The sequence below is a fragment of the Triticum aestivum genome, chromosome 3B (assembly GCF_018294505.1).
Source record: "Triticum aestivum cultivar Chinese Spring chromosome 3B, IWGSC CS RefSeq v2.1, whole genome shotgun sequence".
NCBI lineage: Eukaryota > Viridiplantae > Streptophyta > Magnoliopsida > Poales > Poaceae > Triticum > Triticum aestivum.
In genome coordinates, this window is record NC_057801.1 from 53,040,443 (window position 1) to 53,059,376 (window position 18,934).

General features: G+C 44.7%; 1 pseudogene; it reads left to right on the plus strand.

The window, feature by feature from the left end:
- The first annotated feature begins 557 nt into the window (after positions 1–557).
- Positions 558–13,111, plus strand: LOC123064687 (protein ACCELERATED CELL DEATH 6-like; annotated as a pseudogene).
- The last annotated feature ends 5,823 nt before the right edge of the window (positions 13,112–18,934 follow it).

Genomic DNA, 18,934 nt, shown 5'->3' on the forward strand with positions numbered 1-18,934 from the left:
CACCGCCCGACATGAACGCCCTTTGTAACACGGCGTTCCCTTGTGCCGGCCCTGCGCCGACGCTCATCGACCTCACGTACCCCGAGGAGGACGACGACGACGCCTAGGGCAGCGCGCCGCCTCGTAATTTAGTTTATTTTAAATTTTCTTTAATGCAAATGTGGATGCATGGACTCTCGCCGGTCTTCGTGGTCGGCTTTAATATTTAATTAATGTTTTTTTTTTTAAATATGCATGTATTTTTTCTCGCGCCATTGAAATGGGTCGGGTCAGCGTTGGACGCATGCGCCAACCCAAAGACGGAAGCGGGCGTTCGTGTCCGCCTGGCCGACCCAAACGGACAAAAAGCGGATAAAATCAACGTCCATTTGCGTCGGCCCGTTGGAGTTGCTCTTACGACTTGGGAACGAGAGAGCAACTAATTTAAAACATGAGTGGTTAAACGGAGAAGAGAGAGACTTCGCACTTGTATTAAGAGTGTACTGAGATAAGAGTTGGGAGCACAACCAACCTCATACAGTCCATCCAACTATCAGACCAGAGACCACACAGTGCCCATGGACGCCAAACTGATGGTGTCCACAGACCCTGGCGATGTCAAGAAGTTGAAGGATGTCCTCAAAAAGGAGGATGCCTTGGCGGTGGTCGTGGGGACGGCGACGAGCGAGAAGCCTTCCGAGGAGGACAAGTCCCCAGCTGGTAACATTATCAATCCCCTGCTGCTGGTAACGGCGCGCGCGGGCTCTTGGGTGGGGCTGAATATCCTTCTCGAGAGGGAAGATGCAAAAAAGCCACCGGTGATGATTCTTACCGAAGAATTTATCGAGATGGAAGCGAAAGGCATGCAAATCGCCAAGGAAGAGATACAGTGTCCGCTGCTCGTGATATAGAAGAGGGCGTCGACCACCAGCCTGCTGCTTCCCTTGCAGCTGGAGCACTCCTCAAGGGCGTCACCCCTGAAGGGGATACCGCACTACATGCGGTGACCAGCACTGATGGGGAGGGCCAGGAATTCTTGACCTATGCCGGCATCATCTACCGCAGGGACAAGAGCCTCCTGTTCGCCAAGAATCACAAGGGTGATACACCGTTACACTGTGCTGCCCGAGCTGGGAAACCCAAAATGGTTGCGTATCTCATTGATCTAGCAGCACGCGAGGGTGCCGACTCGATGCTCAGGCTGTTGAGAATGGAAAATAAGCGTCACGAGACGGCACTGCATGAAGCTGTCCGAATTGACAAGGGTAGAAATCTTGGTCGTAAGGAGAGAGCATCGCTTTATCCCGCTGAACCCGCTGGAGAAGAAGAGAAGGATGATGCAGACGGCGCACCAGAAGAAAAGAATATAGTAAAGGTGCTAATGGGTGCTGATCCCGAATTGGCTAATTATCCTGCAGACGGCCTTTCACCCCTGTACCTGGCCATCTTGCTAGACAAAAGCACCATTGCACTTGCTTTATATGCGCTGAGTGGTGGCAATCTGTCGTATTCCGGAGCAGATGGACAAAATGCCTTGCACATTGCTGTTCTTCGAGACAAAGACACAGGTACCCACTAAATGAATATATTTTTACAACTTGAATGAGTGTTACTCCCACCATCCAAAATTACTTGTCATGAAAATGGATGTATCTAGACGTATTTTAGTTCTATATACATTCATTTTATGTGAAAAATAATTCAGGGACGGAGGGAGTCGGATTTATTAGTCTACATGGTATTTTGGATCAGACCACATATTTGACTATTAAAATACTAACGCATGTCATAACAAATTATATTGTTTTATTCGTATTTAAATCTGATCTTCAATGATATTATTTTTGCTATGTATAATTTATATTTCTCTATTTTTTTTAAAATCAGGGTCAAAATATGACCCAAAATACAAGAGGACTAGTAAATCAGGAAAGAGGTAGTACATTGGACAAATAAATTATAGTGGTTTAGAACATATTTTTATCTTAAGCGAACCTTAGTTTTCCAAATATGATGTACACGAAAGCCAGATCCAGTGTTTACAGAATCGGCACACATTGTATAGACTATAGAATGAGATGCATCCCATGCATTTAGAGTCGTTTCTACCCGAAGAAAAGGTCCTCTCTATGTGTGAAAATAATGGACGGAGCCTCATGACGCATGAAGCTGCCTGCAATGAAGAGTATGATATATAGTAGTATCATGCATATATAGAACTAATATACGTCTCATGTATGTAGAAGTAGTGTCAAAAACGCTCCTGTATTAAGAAACAGAGGGAGTATATTATTATTAGAAGGAAAAAGGTCACCGTATTTCGTCAATCTAAACCTTTGAAATTATGATTTAATTTAGGATCTATATATACCATGTCAACGACCAAACATCTTTTCTTCTTTGTGGGATCTCTAGCATCTTTTGAAGTTTCCTTTCATTTCATGTTTTTAGTAATGTAGTGATAGAATAGATGATCATCTTACACTTGAAGTTGTTGTTGTCTTGAGTCCTCCATCCCCACTATCTTATTTATCTTAACATGTGACATATCCACATCATCAATGAGGTCCACCAAATAGCTGATATCCACTATGCCAACTCATCATGTCACCATGCACGCCCAACTAAATTTAATTCTCCCAACATACAACTATGTCAATTCACCATGTCATTATGCATGGAAAATTCACATTATCATGCACCATGCATGCTACTCATACTCAATAAACATTCTGCACATATATAATGATAAATTGCATGTATTTTGGTTTCTATTCTCATATTACTAATACAAAAACTAAAGCGTTATACTGCTCTTGCAGAAATTACTGCATCCAATTCCCGTAGCAACGCGCGGGGTATTATCTCTAGCATATATATAATTTCTACATGATTGGATACAAACATTTCAGACCTTTTCTGATGCACTAACATAAAAGGTATTTTCTTTATAGTGATGGTAGAATTCCTATTGACTTGGGACAAGAGCCTTACAACACAAGTGGACAAAGATGGGAGCACGCCGCTTCACTTTGCCTCATCAGTGTGTTCTTGGACTGGTTCGTATCTGCAAATTGAGCTGCTTCGCGGACCCCCTTGGTGTCGTCTTGTTTGGTGTCCCTGGAGATACACGGGGAGCCTCGTGCAATTATTCAACGCCAACCGCTTAGCGCTGTATCAAGCAGACAAGAGCGGATCTTTTCCCATACATGTGGCTGCCTCTGTAGGAGCCTTGGGCGCCATACAGTGTTTCCATAACAGCTATCTGAATAGTGTTGGACTGCGCGACGCTGAGGGAAGAACGTTCCTTCATGTGGCCGTCGAGAAACAAAGACTGCACATAGTCTTGTATGCATGTCAAACTCCACATTTAGCTTGGATTTTGAATATGCAAGACAATGAGGGGAACACTGCACTCCACTTGGCTATCCAGGGTCGGAGCTTTAGGGCGTTTTGTGCTCTGATTGGGAATCCGGAGGTGAATTTGAATCTAACAAACAACCACGGGCAAACTCCCCGTGATTTGTCCAGAAGTAAGCTTCCACGTGGATTGACTTATGGACAGGTAATACACTCTCCGTTTTACTTACAAGTTGCCCCCTCGAATAAATTATAAATCATCCATGGCCTTGCTTCGTTTGGTATCATGATACATTCCTGCCGGCTTTTATTTCAGAACTCTGAGTATCTAATAGTCAGAGCCTTGTCGTCTGTTGGGGCAAACAACGGTGCCCTTCGCCGGGACAAGGCTGATGAAAAGTACAGGCAGCATCCAAAACCAGAGGAGGAGGTAAAAGAATCAGGGATGATGAAGGATGCATCACAAACATTTATCATTGCTGCTGTCCTAATAGCAACCGTGGCGTTCACTGCAGCTTTTGCCGTTCCTGGAGGTTATAGAGGCGATGATGATCATGCATATGGAGGTACGCCAATACATGCTGGGAGTTATGTCTTTGACGCGTTCATGATGGCCACCACATTAGCTTTCATCTGCTCTTCACTAGCTACCGTCGGCTTAGTGTTCGCTTCAAATCACATGGTTAACTTGCCCACCCGTACGGTCAATTGGTTCGTGTCCGTGTTTTGCTTGTGGAGTTCAATCACAAGCTTGTCTATTGCTTTTGCACTGGGTGTGTATATGGTGCTAGCTCCGGTTTCTCGCAGTACGGCTGTAGTGGTTTGTGCTATTACTCCTGCCGTATGGCTCGGTACAAATATGGAGGTTATTTTGAAACTGATTATCCTTGCACGACCATTATGTGTTAGGAAAGGGCTATTCCGCGGAATGGTACTGTCACTAAGGTTGTACGTGTTCAAAGTGCTGAAGGAAATATGCCCTACAGGCAATAATGAAGTTATTATTTATTTCCTCATATCATGATAAATGTTTATTATTCATGCTAGAATTGTATTAACCGGAAACATGATACATGTGTGAATACATAGACAAACATATAGTCACTAGTATGCCTCTACTTGACTAGCTCATTAATCAAAGATGGTTATGTTTCCTAACCATAGACATGTGTTGTCATTTGATTAATGGGATCACATCATTAGGAGAATGATGTGATTGACATGACCCATTCCGTTAGCCTAGCACTTGATCGTTTAGTATATTGCTATTGCTTTCTTCATGACTTATACATGTTTCTGAAACTATGAGATTATGCAACTCCCGTTTATCGGAGGAACACTTTGGGTGCTACCAAACGTCACAACGTAACTGGGTGATTATAAAGGAGTACTACAGGTGTCTCCAAAGGTAGATGTTGGGTTGGCGTATTTCGAGATTAGGTTTTGTCACTCCGATTGTCGGAGAGGTATCTCTGGGCCCTCTCGGTAATGCACATCACTATAAGCCTTGCAAGCAATGTAACTACTGAGTTAGTTACGGAATGATGCATTACGTAACGAGTAAAGAGACTTGCCGGTAACGAGATTGAACTAGGTATTGGATACCGACGATCGAATCTCGGGTAAGTAACATACCGATGACAAAGGGAACAACGTATTTTGTTATGCGGTTTGACTGATAAAGATCTTCGTAGAATATGTAGTAACCAATATGGGCATCCAGGTTCCGCTATTGGTTATTGACCGAGAATAGTTCTAGGTCATGTCTATATAGTTCTCGAACCCGTAGGGTCCGCACGCTTAACGTTACGATGACAGTTTTATTATGAGTTTATAAGTTTTGATGTACCGAAGTTTGTTCGAAGTCCCGGATGTGATCACAGACATGACGAGGAGTCTCGAAATGGTCGAGACATAAAGATTGATATATTGGACGACTATATTCGGACACCGGAAGTGTTCTGGACGTTTTTGGAGAAAACCGGAGTGCCGGAGGGTTACCGGACCCCCCCGGGAGAGTTAATGGGCCACATGGGCCTTAGTGGAAAGAGAGAGGGGCGGCCAGGGTGGGCCGCGCGCCCCCTCTCCCTCTGGTCCGAATTGGACTAGGAGGGGGGGCGGCGCCCCCCTCTTTCCTTCCCCCTCTCCCCCTTCCTTTCCCCTCCTAGTAGGAGTAGGAAAGGGGGAGTCCTACTCCTACTAGGAGGAGGACTCCTCCTCCTGGCGCGCCCTCTAGGGCCGGCCGGCCTCCCCCCTTGCTCCTTTATATACGGGGGCGGGGGGGCACCCTAGAACACACAAGTTGATCTACGAATCGTTCCTTAGCCGTGTGCGGTGCCCCCCTCCACCATATTCCACCTCGGTCATATCGTCGCGGAGTTTAGGCGAAGCCCTGCGCCGGTAGAACATCATCATCGTCACCACGCCGTCGTGCTGACGGAACTCATCCCCGAAGCTTTGCTGGATCGGAGCCCGGGGATCGTCATCGAGCTGAACATGTGCTGAACTCGGAGGTGCCGTACGTTCGGTGCTTGGATCGGTCGGATCGTGAAGACGTACGACTACATCAACCGCATTGTGCTAACGCTTCCGCTTATGGTCTACGAGGGTACGTGGACAACACTCTCCCCTCTCGTTGCTATGTCATCACCATGATCTTGCGTGCGCGTAGGAAATTTTTTGAAATTACTACGTCCCCAACAGTGGCATCCGAGCCTAGGTTTTATGCGTTGATGTTATATGCACGAGTAGAACACAAGTGAGTTGTGGGCGATACAAGTCATACTGCTTACCAGCATGTCATACTTTGGTTCGGCGGTATTGTGAGATGAAGCGGCCCGGACCGACATTACACGTACGCTTACGCGAGACTGGTTTCACCGTTATGAGCACTCGTGCTTAAAGGTGCCTGGCGGGTGTCTGTCTCTCTCACTTTAGCTGAATCGAGTGTGGCTATGCCCGGTCCTTGCGAAGGTTAAAACAGCACTAACTTGATGAACTATCATTGTGGTTTTGATGCGTAGGTAAGAATGGTTCTTGCTAAGCCCATAGCAGCCACGTAAAACTTGCAACAACAAAGTAGATGACGTCTAACTTGTTTTTGCAGGGCATGTTGTGATGTGATATGGTCAAGACGTGATGCTATATTTTATTGTATGAGATGATCATGTTTTGTAACCGAAGTTATCGGCAACTGGCAGGAGCCATATGGTTGTCGCTTTATTGTATGAAATGCAAACGCCCTGTAATTGCTTTACTTTATCACTAAGCGGTAGCGATAGTCGTAGAAGCAATAGATGGCGTAACGACAACGATGCTACGATGGAGATCAAGGTGTCGCGCCGGTGACGATGGTGATCACGACGGTGCTTCGAAGATGGAGATCACAAGCACAAGATGATGATGGCCATATCATATCACTTATATTGATTGCATGTGATGTTTATCCTTTATGCATCTTATCTTGCTTTGTTTGACGGTAGCATTTTAAGATGATCTCTCACTTAAAATTATCAAGAAGTGTTCTCCTTGAGTATGCACCGTTGCCAAAGTTCGTCGTGCCCAGACACCACGTGATGATCGGGTGTGATAAGCTCTACGTCCATCTACAACGGGTGCAAGCCAGTTTTGCACACGCAGAATACTCAGGTTAAACTTGACGAGCCTAGCATATGCAGATATGGCCTCGGAACACGGAGACCGAAAGGTCGAGCGTGAATCATATAGTAGATATGATCAACATAGTGATGTTCACCATTGAAAACTACTCCATCTCACGTGATGATCGGTTATGGTTTAGTTGATTTGGATCACGTGATCACTTAGATGACTAGAGAGATGTCTGTCTAAGTGGGAGTTCTTAAGTAATATGATTAATTGAACTTAAATTTATCATGAACTTAGTACCTGATAGTATTTTGCTTGTCTATGTTTGTTGTAGATAGATGGCTCGTGCTGTTGTTCCGTTGAATTTTAATGCGTTCCTTGAGAAAGCAAAGTTGAAAGATGATGGTAGCAATTACACGGACTGGGTCCGTAACTTGAGGATTATCCTCATTGCTGCACAGAAGAATTACGTCCTGGAAGCACCGCTGGGTGCCAGGCCTGCTGCTGATGCAACTGACGACGTTAAGAACGTCTGGCAGAGCAAAGCTGATGACTACTCGATAGTTCAATGTGCCATGCTTTACGGCTTAGAACCGGGTCTTCAACGACGTTTTGAACGTCATGGAGCATATGAGATGTTCCAGGAGTTGAAGTTAATATTTCAAGCAAATGCCCGGATTGAGAGATATGAAGTCTCCAATAAGTTCTACAGCTGCAAGATGGAGGAGAATAGTTCTGTCAGTGAGCATATACTCAAAATGTCTGGGTATAATAATCACTTGATTCAACTGGGAGTTAATCTTCCGGATGATAGCGTCATTGACAGAATTCTCCAATCACTGCCACCAAGCTACAAGAGCTTCGTGATGAACTATAATATGCAAGGGATGAACAAGACAATTCCCGAGCTCTTCGCAATGCTAAAAGCTGCGGAGGTAGAAATCAAGAAGGAGCATCAAGTGTTGATGGTCAACAAGACCACTAGTTTCAAGAAAAAGGGCAAAGGAAAGAAGAAGGGGAACTTCAAGAAGAACGGCAAGCAAGTTGCTGCTCAAGAGAAGAAACCCAAGTCTGGACCTAAGCCTGAAACTGAGTGCTTCTACTGCAAGCAGACTGGACACTGGAAGTGGAACTGCCCCAAGTATTTGGCGGATAAGAAGGATGGCAAGGTGAACAAAGGGATATGTGATATACATGTTATTGATGTGTACCTTACTAGAGCTCATAGTAGCACCTGGGTATTTGATACTGGTTCTGTTGCTAATATTTGCAACTCGAAACAGGGACTACGGAATAAGCGAGCACTGGCGAAGGACGAGGTGACGATGCGCGTGGGAAACGGTTCCAAAGTCGATGTGATCGCGGTCGGCACGCTACCTCTACATCTACCTTCGGGATTAGTTTTAGACCTGAATAATTGTTATTTGGTGCCAGCGTTGAGCATGAACATTATATCTGGATCTTGTTTGATGCGAGACGGTTATTCATTTAAATCAGAGAATAATGGTTGTTCTATTTATATGAGTAATATCTTTTATGGTCATGCACCCTTGAAGAGTGGTCTATTTTTATTGAATCTCGAAAGTAGTGATACACATATTCATAATGTCGAAGCCAAAAGATGCAGAGTTGATAATGAGAGTGCAACTTATTTGTGGCACTGCCGTTTAGGTCATATCGGTGTAAAGCGCATGAAGAAACTCCATACTGATGGACTTTTGGAATCACTTGATTATGAATCACTTGGTACTTGCGAACCGTGCCTCATGGGCAAGATGACTAAAACACCGTTCTCCGGTACTATGGAGAGAGCAACAGATTTGTTGGAAATCATACATACAGATGTATGTGGTCCGATGAATGTTGAAGCTCGTGGCGGATATCGTTATTTTCTCACCTTCACAGATGATTTGAGCAGATATGGGTATATCTACTTAATGAAACACAAGTCTGAAACATTTGAAAAGTTCAAAGAATTTCAGAGTGAAGTGGAAAATCATCGTAACAAGAAAATAAAGTTTCTACGATCTGATCGTGGAGGAGAATATTTGAGTTACGAGTTTGGTTTACATTTGAAACAATGCGGAATAGTTTCGCAACTCACGCCACCTGGAACACCACAAAGAAATGGTGTGTCCGAACGTCGTAATCGTACTTTACTAGATATGGTGCGATCTATGATGTCTCTTACTGATTTACCGCTATCGTTCTGGGGTTATGCTTTAGAGACGGCCGCATTCACGTTAAATAGGGCACCATCAAAATCCGTTGAGACGACGCCTTATGAACTGTGGTTTGGCAAGAAACCAAAGTTGTCGTTTCTTAAAGTTTGGGGCTGCGATGCTTATGTGAAGAAACTTCAACCAGATAAGCTCGAACCTAAATCGGAGAAATGTGTCTTCATAGGATACCCAAAAGAGACTGTTGGGTACACCTTCTATCACAGATCCGAAGGCAAAACATTCGTTGCTAAGAATGGATCCTTTCTAGAGAAGGAGTTTCTCTCGAAAGAAGTGAGTGGGAGGAAAGTAGAACTTGATGAGGTAACTGTACCTGCTCCCTTATTGGAAAGTAGTTCATCACAGAAATCAGTTCCTGTGACACCTACACCAATTAGTGAGGAAGCTAATGATATTGATCATGAAACTTCAGATCAAGTTTCTACTGAACCTCGTAGGTCTACCAGAGTAAGATCCGCACCAGAGTGGTACGGTAATCCTATTCTGGAAGTCATGTTACTTGACCATGATGAACCTACGAACTATGAGGAAGCGATGATGAGCCCAGATTCCGCAAAATGGCTAGAGGCCATGAAATCTGAGATGGGATCCATGTATGAGAACAAAGTATGGACTTTGGTTGACTTGCCCGATGATCGGCAAGCCATTGAGAATAAATGGATCTTTAAGAAGAAGACTGACGCTGATGGTAATGTAACTGTCTATAAAGCTCGACTTGTTGCGAAAGGTTTTCGACAAGTTCAAGGGGTTGACTACGATGAGACTTTCTCACCCGTAGCGATGCTTAAGTCTGTCCAAATCATGTTAGCTATTGCTGCATTTGATGATTATGAAATTTGGCAAATGGATGTCAAAACTGCATTCTTGAATGGATTTCTGGAAGAAGAGTTGTATATGATGCAGCCAGAAGGTTTTGTTGATCCAAAAGGTGCTAACAAAGTGTGCAAGCTCTAGCGATCCATTTATGGACTGGTGCAAGCATCTCGGAGTTGGAATAAACGCTTTGATAGTGTGATCAAGGCATATGGTTTTATACAGACTTTTGGAGAAGCATGTATTTACAAGAAAGTGAGTGGGAGCTCTGTAGCATTTCTGATATTATATGTAGATGACATATTATTAATTGGAAATGATATAGAATTTCTGGATAGCATAAAGGGATACTTGAATAAAAGTTTTTCAATGAAAGACCTCGGTGAAGCTGCTTACATATTGGGCATCAAGATTTATAGAGATAGATCAAGACGCTTAATAGGACTTTCACAAAGCACATACCTTGATAAAATTTTGAAAAAGTTCAAAATGGATCAGGCAAAGAAAGGGTTCTTGCCCGTGCTACAAGGTCTGAAGTTGAGTCAAACTCAATGCCCGACCACAGCAGAAGATAGAGAGAAAATGAAAGATGTTCCCTATGCTTCAGCCATAGGCTCTATCATGTATGCAATGCTATGTACCAGACCTGATGTATGCTTAGCAATAAGCTTGGTAGGAAGGTACCAAAGTAATCCAGGAGTGGATCACTGGACAGCGGTCAAGAACATCCTGAAATACCTGAAAAGGACTAAGGATATGTTTCTCGTATATGGAGGTGACAAAGAGCTAGTCGTAAAAGGTTACGTCGATGCAAGCTTTGACACTGATCTGGACGATTCTAAATCGCAAACCGGATACGTGTTTTTATTAAACGGTGGAGCTGTAAGTTGGTGCAGTTCTAAACAAAGCGTCGTGGCGGGATCTACATGTGAAGCGGAGTACATAGCTGCTTCGGAAGCAGCGAATGAAGGAGTCTGGATGAAGGAGTTCATTTCTGATCTAGGTGACATACCTAGTGCATCGGGACCAATGAAGATCTTCTGTGACAATACTGGTGCAATTGCCTTGGCAAAGGAATCCAGATTTCACAAGAGGACCAAGCACATCAAGAGACGCTTCAATTCCATCCGGGACCAAGTCCAAGTGGGAGACATAGAGATTTGCAAGATACATACGGATCTGAATGTTGCAGATCCGTTGACTAAGCCTCTCTCACGAGCAAAACATGATCAGCACCAAGACTCCATGGGTGTTAAAATCATTACTATGTAATCTAGATTATTGACTCTAGTGCAAGTGGGAGACTGAAGGAAATATGCCCTAGAGGCAATAATAAAGTTATTATTTATTTCCTCATATCATGATAAATGTTTATTATTCATGCTAGAATTGTATTAACCGGAAACATGATACATGTGTGAATACATAGACAAACATATAGTCACTAGTATGCCTCTACTTGACTAGATCATTAATCAAAGATGTTTATGTTTCCTAACCATAGACATGTGTTGTCATTTGATTAATGGGATCACATCATTAGGAGAATGATGTGATTGACATGACCCATTCCGTTAGCCTAGCACTTGATCGTTTAGTATATTGCTATTGCTTTCTTCATGACTTATACATGTTCCTAAAACTATGAGATTATGCAACCCCCGTTTACCGGAGGAACACTTTGGGTGCTACCAAAGGTCACAACGTAACTGGGTGATTATAAAGGAGTACTACAGGTGTCTCCAAAGGTAGATGTTGGGTTGGCGTATTTCGAGATTAGGTTTTGTCACTCCGATTGTCGGAGAGGTATCTCTGGGCCCTCTCGGTAATGCACATCACTATAAGCCTTGCAAGCAATGTAACTAATGAGTTAGTTACGGAATGATGCATTACGTAACGAGTAAAGAGACTTGCCGGTAACGAGATTGAACTAGGTATTGGATACCGACGATCGAATCTCGGGCAAGTAACATACCGATGACAAAGGGAACAACGTATGTTGTTATACGGTTTGATGATAAAGATCTTCATAGAATATGTAGAAACCAATATGGGCATCCAGGTTCCGCTATTGGTTATTGACCAAGAATAGTTCTAGGTCATGTCTACATAGTTCTCGAACCCGTAGGGTCCGCACGCTTAACGTTACGATGACAGTTTTATTATGAGTTTATAAGTTTTGATGTACCGAAGTTTGTTCGGAGTCCCGGATGTGATCACGGAACGGAGTCTCGAAATGGTTGAGACATAAAGATTGATATATTGGACGACTATATTCGGACACCGGAAGTGTTCGGGACGTTTTCGGAGAAAACTGGAGTGCCGGAGGATTACCGGACCCTCCCCCGGGAGAGTTAATGGGCCACATGGGCCTTAGTGGAAAGAGAGAGGGGCGGCCAGGGTGGGCCGTGCGCCCCCTCTCCCTCTGGTCCGAATTGGACTAGGAGGGGGGGCGGCGCCCCCCTCTTTCCTTCCCCCTCTCCCCCTTCCTTTCCCCTCCTAGTAGGAGTAGGAAAGGGGGAGTCCTACTCCTACTAGGAGGAGGATTCCTCCTCCTAGCGCGCCCTCTAGGGCCGGCCGGCCTCCCCCCTTGCTCCTTTATATACGGGGGCGGGGGGGCACCCTAGAACACACAAGTTGATCTACGGATCGTTCCTTAGCCGTGTGCGGTGATCCCCTCCATCATATTCCACCTCGGTCATATCGTCGCGGAGTTTAGGCGAAGCCCTGCGCCGGTAGAACATCATCATCGTTACCACGCCGTCGTGCTGAAGGAACTCATCCCCGAAGCTTTGCTGGATCGGAGCCCGGGGATCGTCATCGAGCTGAACGTGTGCTGAACTCGGAGGTGCCCTACGTTCGGTGCTTGGATCGGTCGGATCGTGAAGACGTACGACTACATCAACCGTGTTGTGCTAACGCTTCCGCTTACGGTCTACGAGGGTACGTGGACAACACTCTCCCCTCTCGTTGCTATGTCATCACCATGATCTTGCGTGCGCGTAGGAAATTTTTTGAAATTACTACGTTCCCAACAAGTGCTCACTGCATTTTGGCCCTTCATAGTGACCTTTGGTTGGGCCGGGTTGGCAAGGATCCAAAGCCACCGCTAAATCACATGTATGTGCTTGTCCAGAACCGGTGTTATTGAAGTATTTGGTGTATTCTGCTGGCTTGTAAACTTTCTTTTTGTTAGACTGATTGACTATATATAAGACATAAGCGTTGTCACAATGTTTTCCTAAATATAGCTCCATATATTTTGCACCTTTGCTGGCCTTGTAACTGATTGAATATATTTAAGACATAATCATTGCCAAAAATGCAGAGATAGTGTGCATTATTTCTGTTATTTCCCCAGACAGAGACTAGAGCTTTTTGCCTCTTAGCTACACATTATTTCCAGTAAGTGCCAGAAGTTTGAGTTGAATATTGAGTGTGGCGTTTTGGCTGATACTGACATATAATCCCATCATCTGGATCATAGGATGAGCCATTTGAATGCATCCTAACAGTATATCCAAACGATCAGTTTAGAGGAGGATACAGCCAAGTATTCTTTAACGAAGGCCTCTAAAAGAATGACATTTCTAACCAATCTCCTAAACTTAACTCTCTATTTTTTTACCATACTCGTATAATTTCGGTCACCAAGTTTAAACTTCATTACTCAATTATTTTATTAAGTGACATCTTGGTCACATACTTAACCAATTCTTCGCTAAGAGCCGTCCAAAGTAAACTATAAAAAAATTACACACTTCAATAGACTCACCACCTCCCTAACCGTTAAACTTCATTACTCAATTATTTTGTTAAATGACATCTTGGTCACATACTTAACAATTCTTTGCTAAGAGAACCGTCGAAAAAAAACTATAAAAAAGTTACACACTTCATTGACTTCAATAGAAACACCACCTCCCTAACTGCTCCAACTAGAATTCAATAGAAACACCACTTCTCCTACTAGTCCGATCAAAACTCTCTCCATCTCTTCGTTGCGTGCCTTTTCTCTATTGGCATCTCGAGCTTGCATATATATTTCTTTTTTTTCCATCTCCTACAACTTGGACATTGCATCCCTCTCTAGTCTCAAACTTTCACATTGCATCCTCTCTAGTCTCATTTTAGGGCATTTCTAACTGATCCCCAATAAGGCCGTAAGGGGGGATAAATACACCTAGCCGATTCCCTGGCCGATATAGTGGAGTAAAAATTACCCTCCACTTTTCAATATCCCCCAATCTCCCTAAATATGCTCAGTCCACCGTGGCCGAGTAAAAGTGATGTCTCCCTTTCTCCCAACCCTGCGTCGCCCTGTCTCCCGTCACGGCAGCCACCACGCCCCTCCGCCACCACCGATGACCGTTCCTCCGGCCAAAATGGATAGTCCGGACCCTTCTCTCACCCCACTGCCCACCCACTACTAGGGAAAAGCCTATACACAGGATCTTACCAGCAGAGCGTTCTAAAATAAGGCGCTGCTGCAATGTAGCAGTAGTGCGCTCCAGCAGAACTCGCTGCTGAAATAGAGGTAGCAGTAGCGCGCCTCCTCTAAGCCGCGCTACTCCTATAACTCCCACGACCCCGCCGCGAAGCTAGTTATAGCAGCAGCGCGTTAATTCGAAGTGCGCTACTGCTAGGTAGTTTAGCAGTAGCGCCTTTACCTATAGCGCGCTACTGCTAAAACTAGCTATCTCCCACCACCCATGCTCTCCTCTATCCGATCCACACTCACACTCACACTCACTCGATCTCCCCCTCAACCCTCCCGCGTCGGTCCTCCCCCGCCGGCCGTTGTCGCCCCCGCCAACCGCTGTCACCTAGCCCTTCTCCCTCTACGCCGCGGTCACCTCCTCCTCCTCGCTGGACTCGGTACCGCCCTCCTCATGCGTCCTCCCTCGACTCGCCGCCGGCCGGCCCCTCCTCGCTCTGCCCTTCCTCCTCCGTCCTACTCTCTCTCCTCCCTCCTCCAGTCGTCCCTCCTTCTCCCTCCTCCCTCCTCCATCCACAACCCCTCCTCCCTGCTACGTTTTGATTTAGTATGCTAGTTCATATGCAACATTTTGATTTAGTTGATTTCGTAGGCTAGTTGATTTAGAACATTTTGATTTAGTTGATTTAGTAGGCTAGTTGATTTAGTTGATTTATAGAACATTTTGATTTAATTGATTTAGTAGGCAAGTTGATTTAATAGGCTAGTTGATTTATAGAATATTTTGATTTAGTTGATTTAGTAGGCAAGTTGATTTAATAGGCTAGTTGATTTATAGAACATTTTGATTTAACAACTATTTTTCTTTCCTGTGAAGTGGATCATTAATCCTTTGCTCATATTGCTTTAGGAAAATGGCGCCACCACCACCACCACCATGTCGATTGTGCAAGTCAAGGTGCGCCAGCAGCCTTGCAACTGGCTAGTTATTCGGCATCTACTTCCAGCCGAGTTTTCTCATGCGGCGGTAAGAAATTATATGAAATGTAACAACTATTTTGTTTTTAGTATTGGTATTACTGCATTGTGTCATTTTGCTTTTTTTACACAGATCGTCCCATGTAATGTGAGGTTGAAATTTAACAAGCTGATAAGAGACACTGTGACATTTGAGGATCCTGGGGGGCTGTACACTATGAGGTCGAGAAAGGACGCAATATATCACAGATCGGAGGAGATGGATGGGCCCGTTTCCTCGCCCGCATGCGTCATTTGATCAGCTTCTCCTTCAGAGCAGAAAGGCCCAAGCTGGCTGTCATTTATATCAACTTGATGGAAGATGATCAAGATGACGAAGATGATGAAGATGACGAAGATGATGAAGATAATGAGGACCCACTCAATGAAGATGATGAGGACCCACTTCATGAAGCCACCGTAACTCAAAGAATGAGGCTGAGCGAGGAGGAGATGTGCAACCTACGGGACATAATTCCGCCACGTGCTGACTTTGTCGGGGTGCCATTCGTGACCCGCCTGACAAGTACCATGGTCGATTGACATGATATAGTATGTTATACTTACAAATGCAAATTATCCGATGATATGCTTAGTGTAGAGTCCAATGATATGTTGTGTGGAATCTAGTCGATGATATACTTTAGTGTAAAGTTTGGTCACATGCTTATTAGTGTAGAATCTAAGGAACTATTAATAGTGTAGATAATCCATGTATACTTATTTGCAAGAGTATGTGTGAGGCTATTTATTAATTGATATGTTTTTCTTATTCAAAAATTGGCAAAGAGCCTATCTGTGAGTTATGGTATCGAGCCTGATGAAGAAGGCTCAGCTGGACTACGCCTTACCGCAAGGGGCTCCGTCACAACCTGTACTTACCGCGTGGACACGAACGGTCGCACACACTTAAACTTGATTGGGTGAAAGAGATTCCTCGATGGCAAGAATCTTCGTGTTGGACAGGCCATCCTAATTACTATCAGGAACACCCACCGCCCAGGCTTGAGGATGATGATCGTCTTCAATATCATCTAGAATTACATATGTGTGTGTGTGGCTATATCATCTAGAACTACATATAATGACCATCGTCGATATCATCTAGAACTACATATGATGATCGTCGTCAATATCATCTAGAACTGCATATAATGATTGTCGTCGATATCACCTAGTACTGCTTGAGGATGCATGTTGACTATATATGAAATTGTTATCTAGTACTCCCGTCGTTCCAAATTACTCGTCGTGGTTTGTACTAAAACCACGACTAGTAATTAATTTGGAACGAATGGAGTACTACCTAGTACCTATAATGCTTTATGAAATTGATATCTAGTAGTACCTAGTATCTGGAAATTGCAGTTTATTGAAACAGAAACGGGGTAGGATGCGGGAGGGGGGGATGATGAAAGATATAGCAGTAGCGAGAAGCTAGAAAATCGCTACAGCTAACTAATAGTAGCGCATACCAGAAAAGCGCTGCTGATATAGTCAACAGTAGTAGCGCGGTACTACTAATAGTTAGCTGTAGCGCCATAGTAGTAGCGCGGCTGCCCGCGCTACTGCTAGCCTCAAAACCCGCGCTACTACTAGGGTTTTCCCTAGTAGTGACCGCCGCTGGCTTTTCGCCGTCGAAAATCACCTGCGTGTGACCATCAGCGCCGAAGAAAGTATTGAGAGCTCACTCGTGGAGAGATCTTGTAAGCCTCTCTTTGAAATGTTGGTGGTGGGCGAGGCGGTGGTGGTGGCCGAGGTGGTGGTGGTGGTGGTGGTGGTGGTGATGGCGGTGGCCGAGGGGGTGGTGATGTTGATGAAGGCCGAGATGAAGGTGGTGGTGATGGTGGCCGAGAGGATCGTGATGGTGATTTCTTCTCCGAGGACCTCGTTTGAGTGGTGGTAGCTGAGCGGTGATGGTGCATGCCATTGGTTGGCTCGATCCACAACATATACGTGCTATGTTTGTGGTGATTTTGGATCAAAAAATGTGTTTGAAGTAATGCATTTTAGGTGAACTTTGCATGTTTTTATTTGAAATTCATGATGATGCAACTATATGTCATGACGGTTATGCTATGCATGTTTTAATTTGAATGTTTTGAAGATATATATATTGTGTAGCGTTTTGAAGTTCATGCAGCTAGGACACAAAATCTATACAATCTTGTTTTTACTTCACTATGTATAGGGGATCGGCTATGCGCGGTCACCGTTAGTGATGTAAAATTTTCCTTTATTAACTTTACTCCGCTGGATACTCCCTTAATTTTAGGGGATCGGTTAAAAGTGCACTTAGCAACTAGTGCAAGACCATCTAGCAAATTTCTCGTATCAATAGCATTATACTCTTCTTTCTAATATCAAAACTTGCATCCTTTCTACATACAGTTTTGAGCAAAGAGTGATTTTCAAATTGCGACCATTCCAAAGAACAACCGTACAAAATGGCTGGCACTCACACGGTCCTTTCCGCACACTCATCCAGGATGGTTCGTCATGCTCGAAACGAGGCGCAACACCAGCTGCAGGCAGTGGTCACAACTAATGACCTGCAGAGACGAGTGGACGAGTGCTGAGCCCGGCCGACAGGCAGACGTGACTGAGCCGGCGGTCGGTCGATAGGTGAGATGCGAGCGCCGAGAGAAGAAGAACATACTGTGAGGCGACGCAAAGCGGTTGAGGGGTGCTACGTGGTTCGGTCCCCCTTGAATCAAACCAAAACGTGATGGAGCCAACGACCGGGTGCGTCAAAAATCCGACGGTGATTTTTCTGGGCAGGCCCATCGACGAGCGACGGAGGAGGCGACGTTGGCTGGAAAATTAGACCTCCCCATTGGGAGGAATGGATGAGAAGACTAAAATACACTTTGAGCAGGATGATGGTCTGACGGTGACAAGATTACACTCCGTCCAGCCTTCTTATTTCTTACGGGGCTCAGAGCCTCAGACAAGGTACTGGCGAGCCCTTCTTCTTGTTCAGCTGAAATAGAGACCCAATTTACCTTACCTCAGGAACCTATGAAGTAGTCGGAAGGATACAACAGATGCGAAACTGATACGCGGATGAAAGAAAGAAACAAATGCGAAACAATTCCGCAACGCGGAACCAATCTGATACATACAGTAGATGGTATGGAAGGATGACCGGCCGGAGAACTCAGAGAAACCGCAGTTTACCTTGCCTGCCCAATGGGGAACCGACGGGGCTCACCCGCTCGAAGAGGGGGGTGACTGAGGAGAACATGAGCACATATACTAACGTCAAAAATATTTTTATATTATGAGACGGAGGGAGTAGTACGGTAGTATTATAGTAGGGAAAATCAAGAGCGGTGCATCCTGGTGTGGTAGTACGCGTGCTCTTGTGCCGCCAACATGTCAGGGAGCTCAAGCCACCTGGCTAGCACGTTCAAGGGACAACGCATCCTCGCTCGTTCGATTGACACATAGTCCTCGCTTACATGCAGGCTGCAGCTAC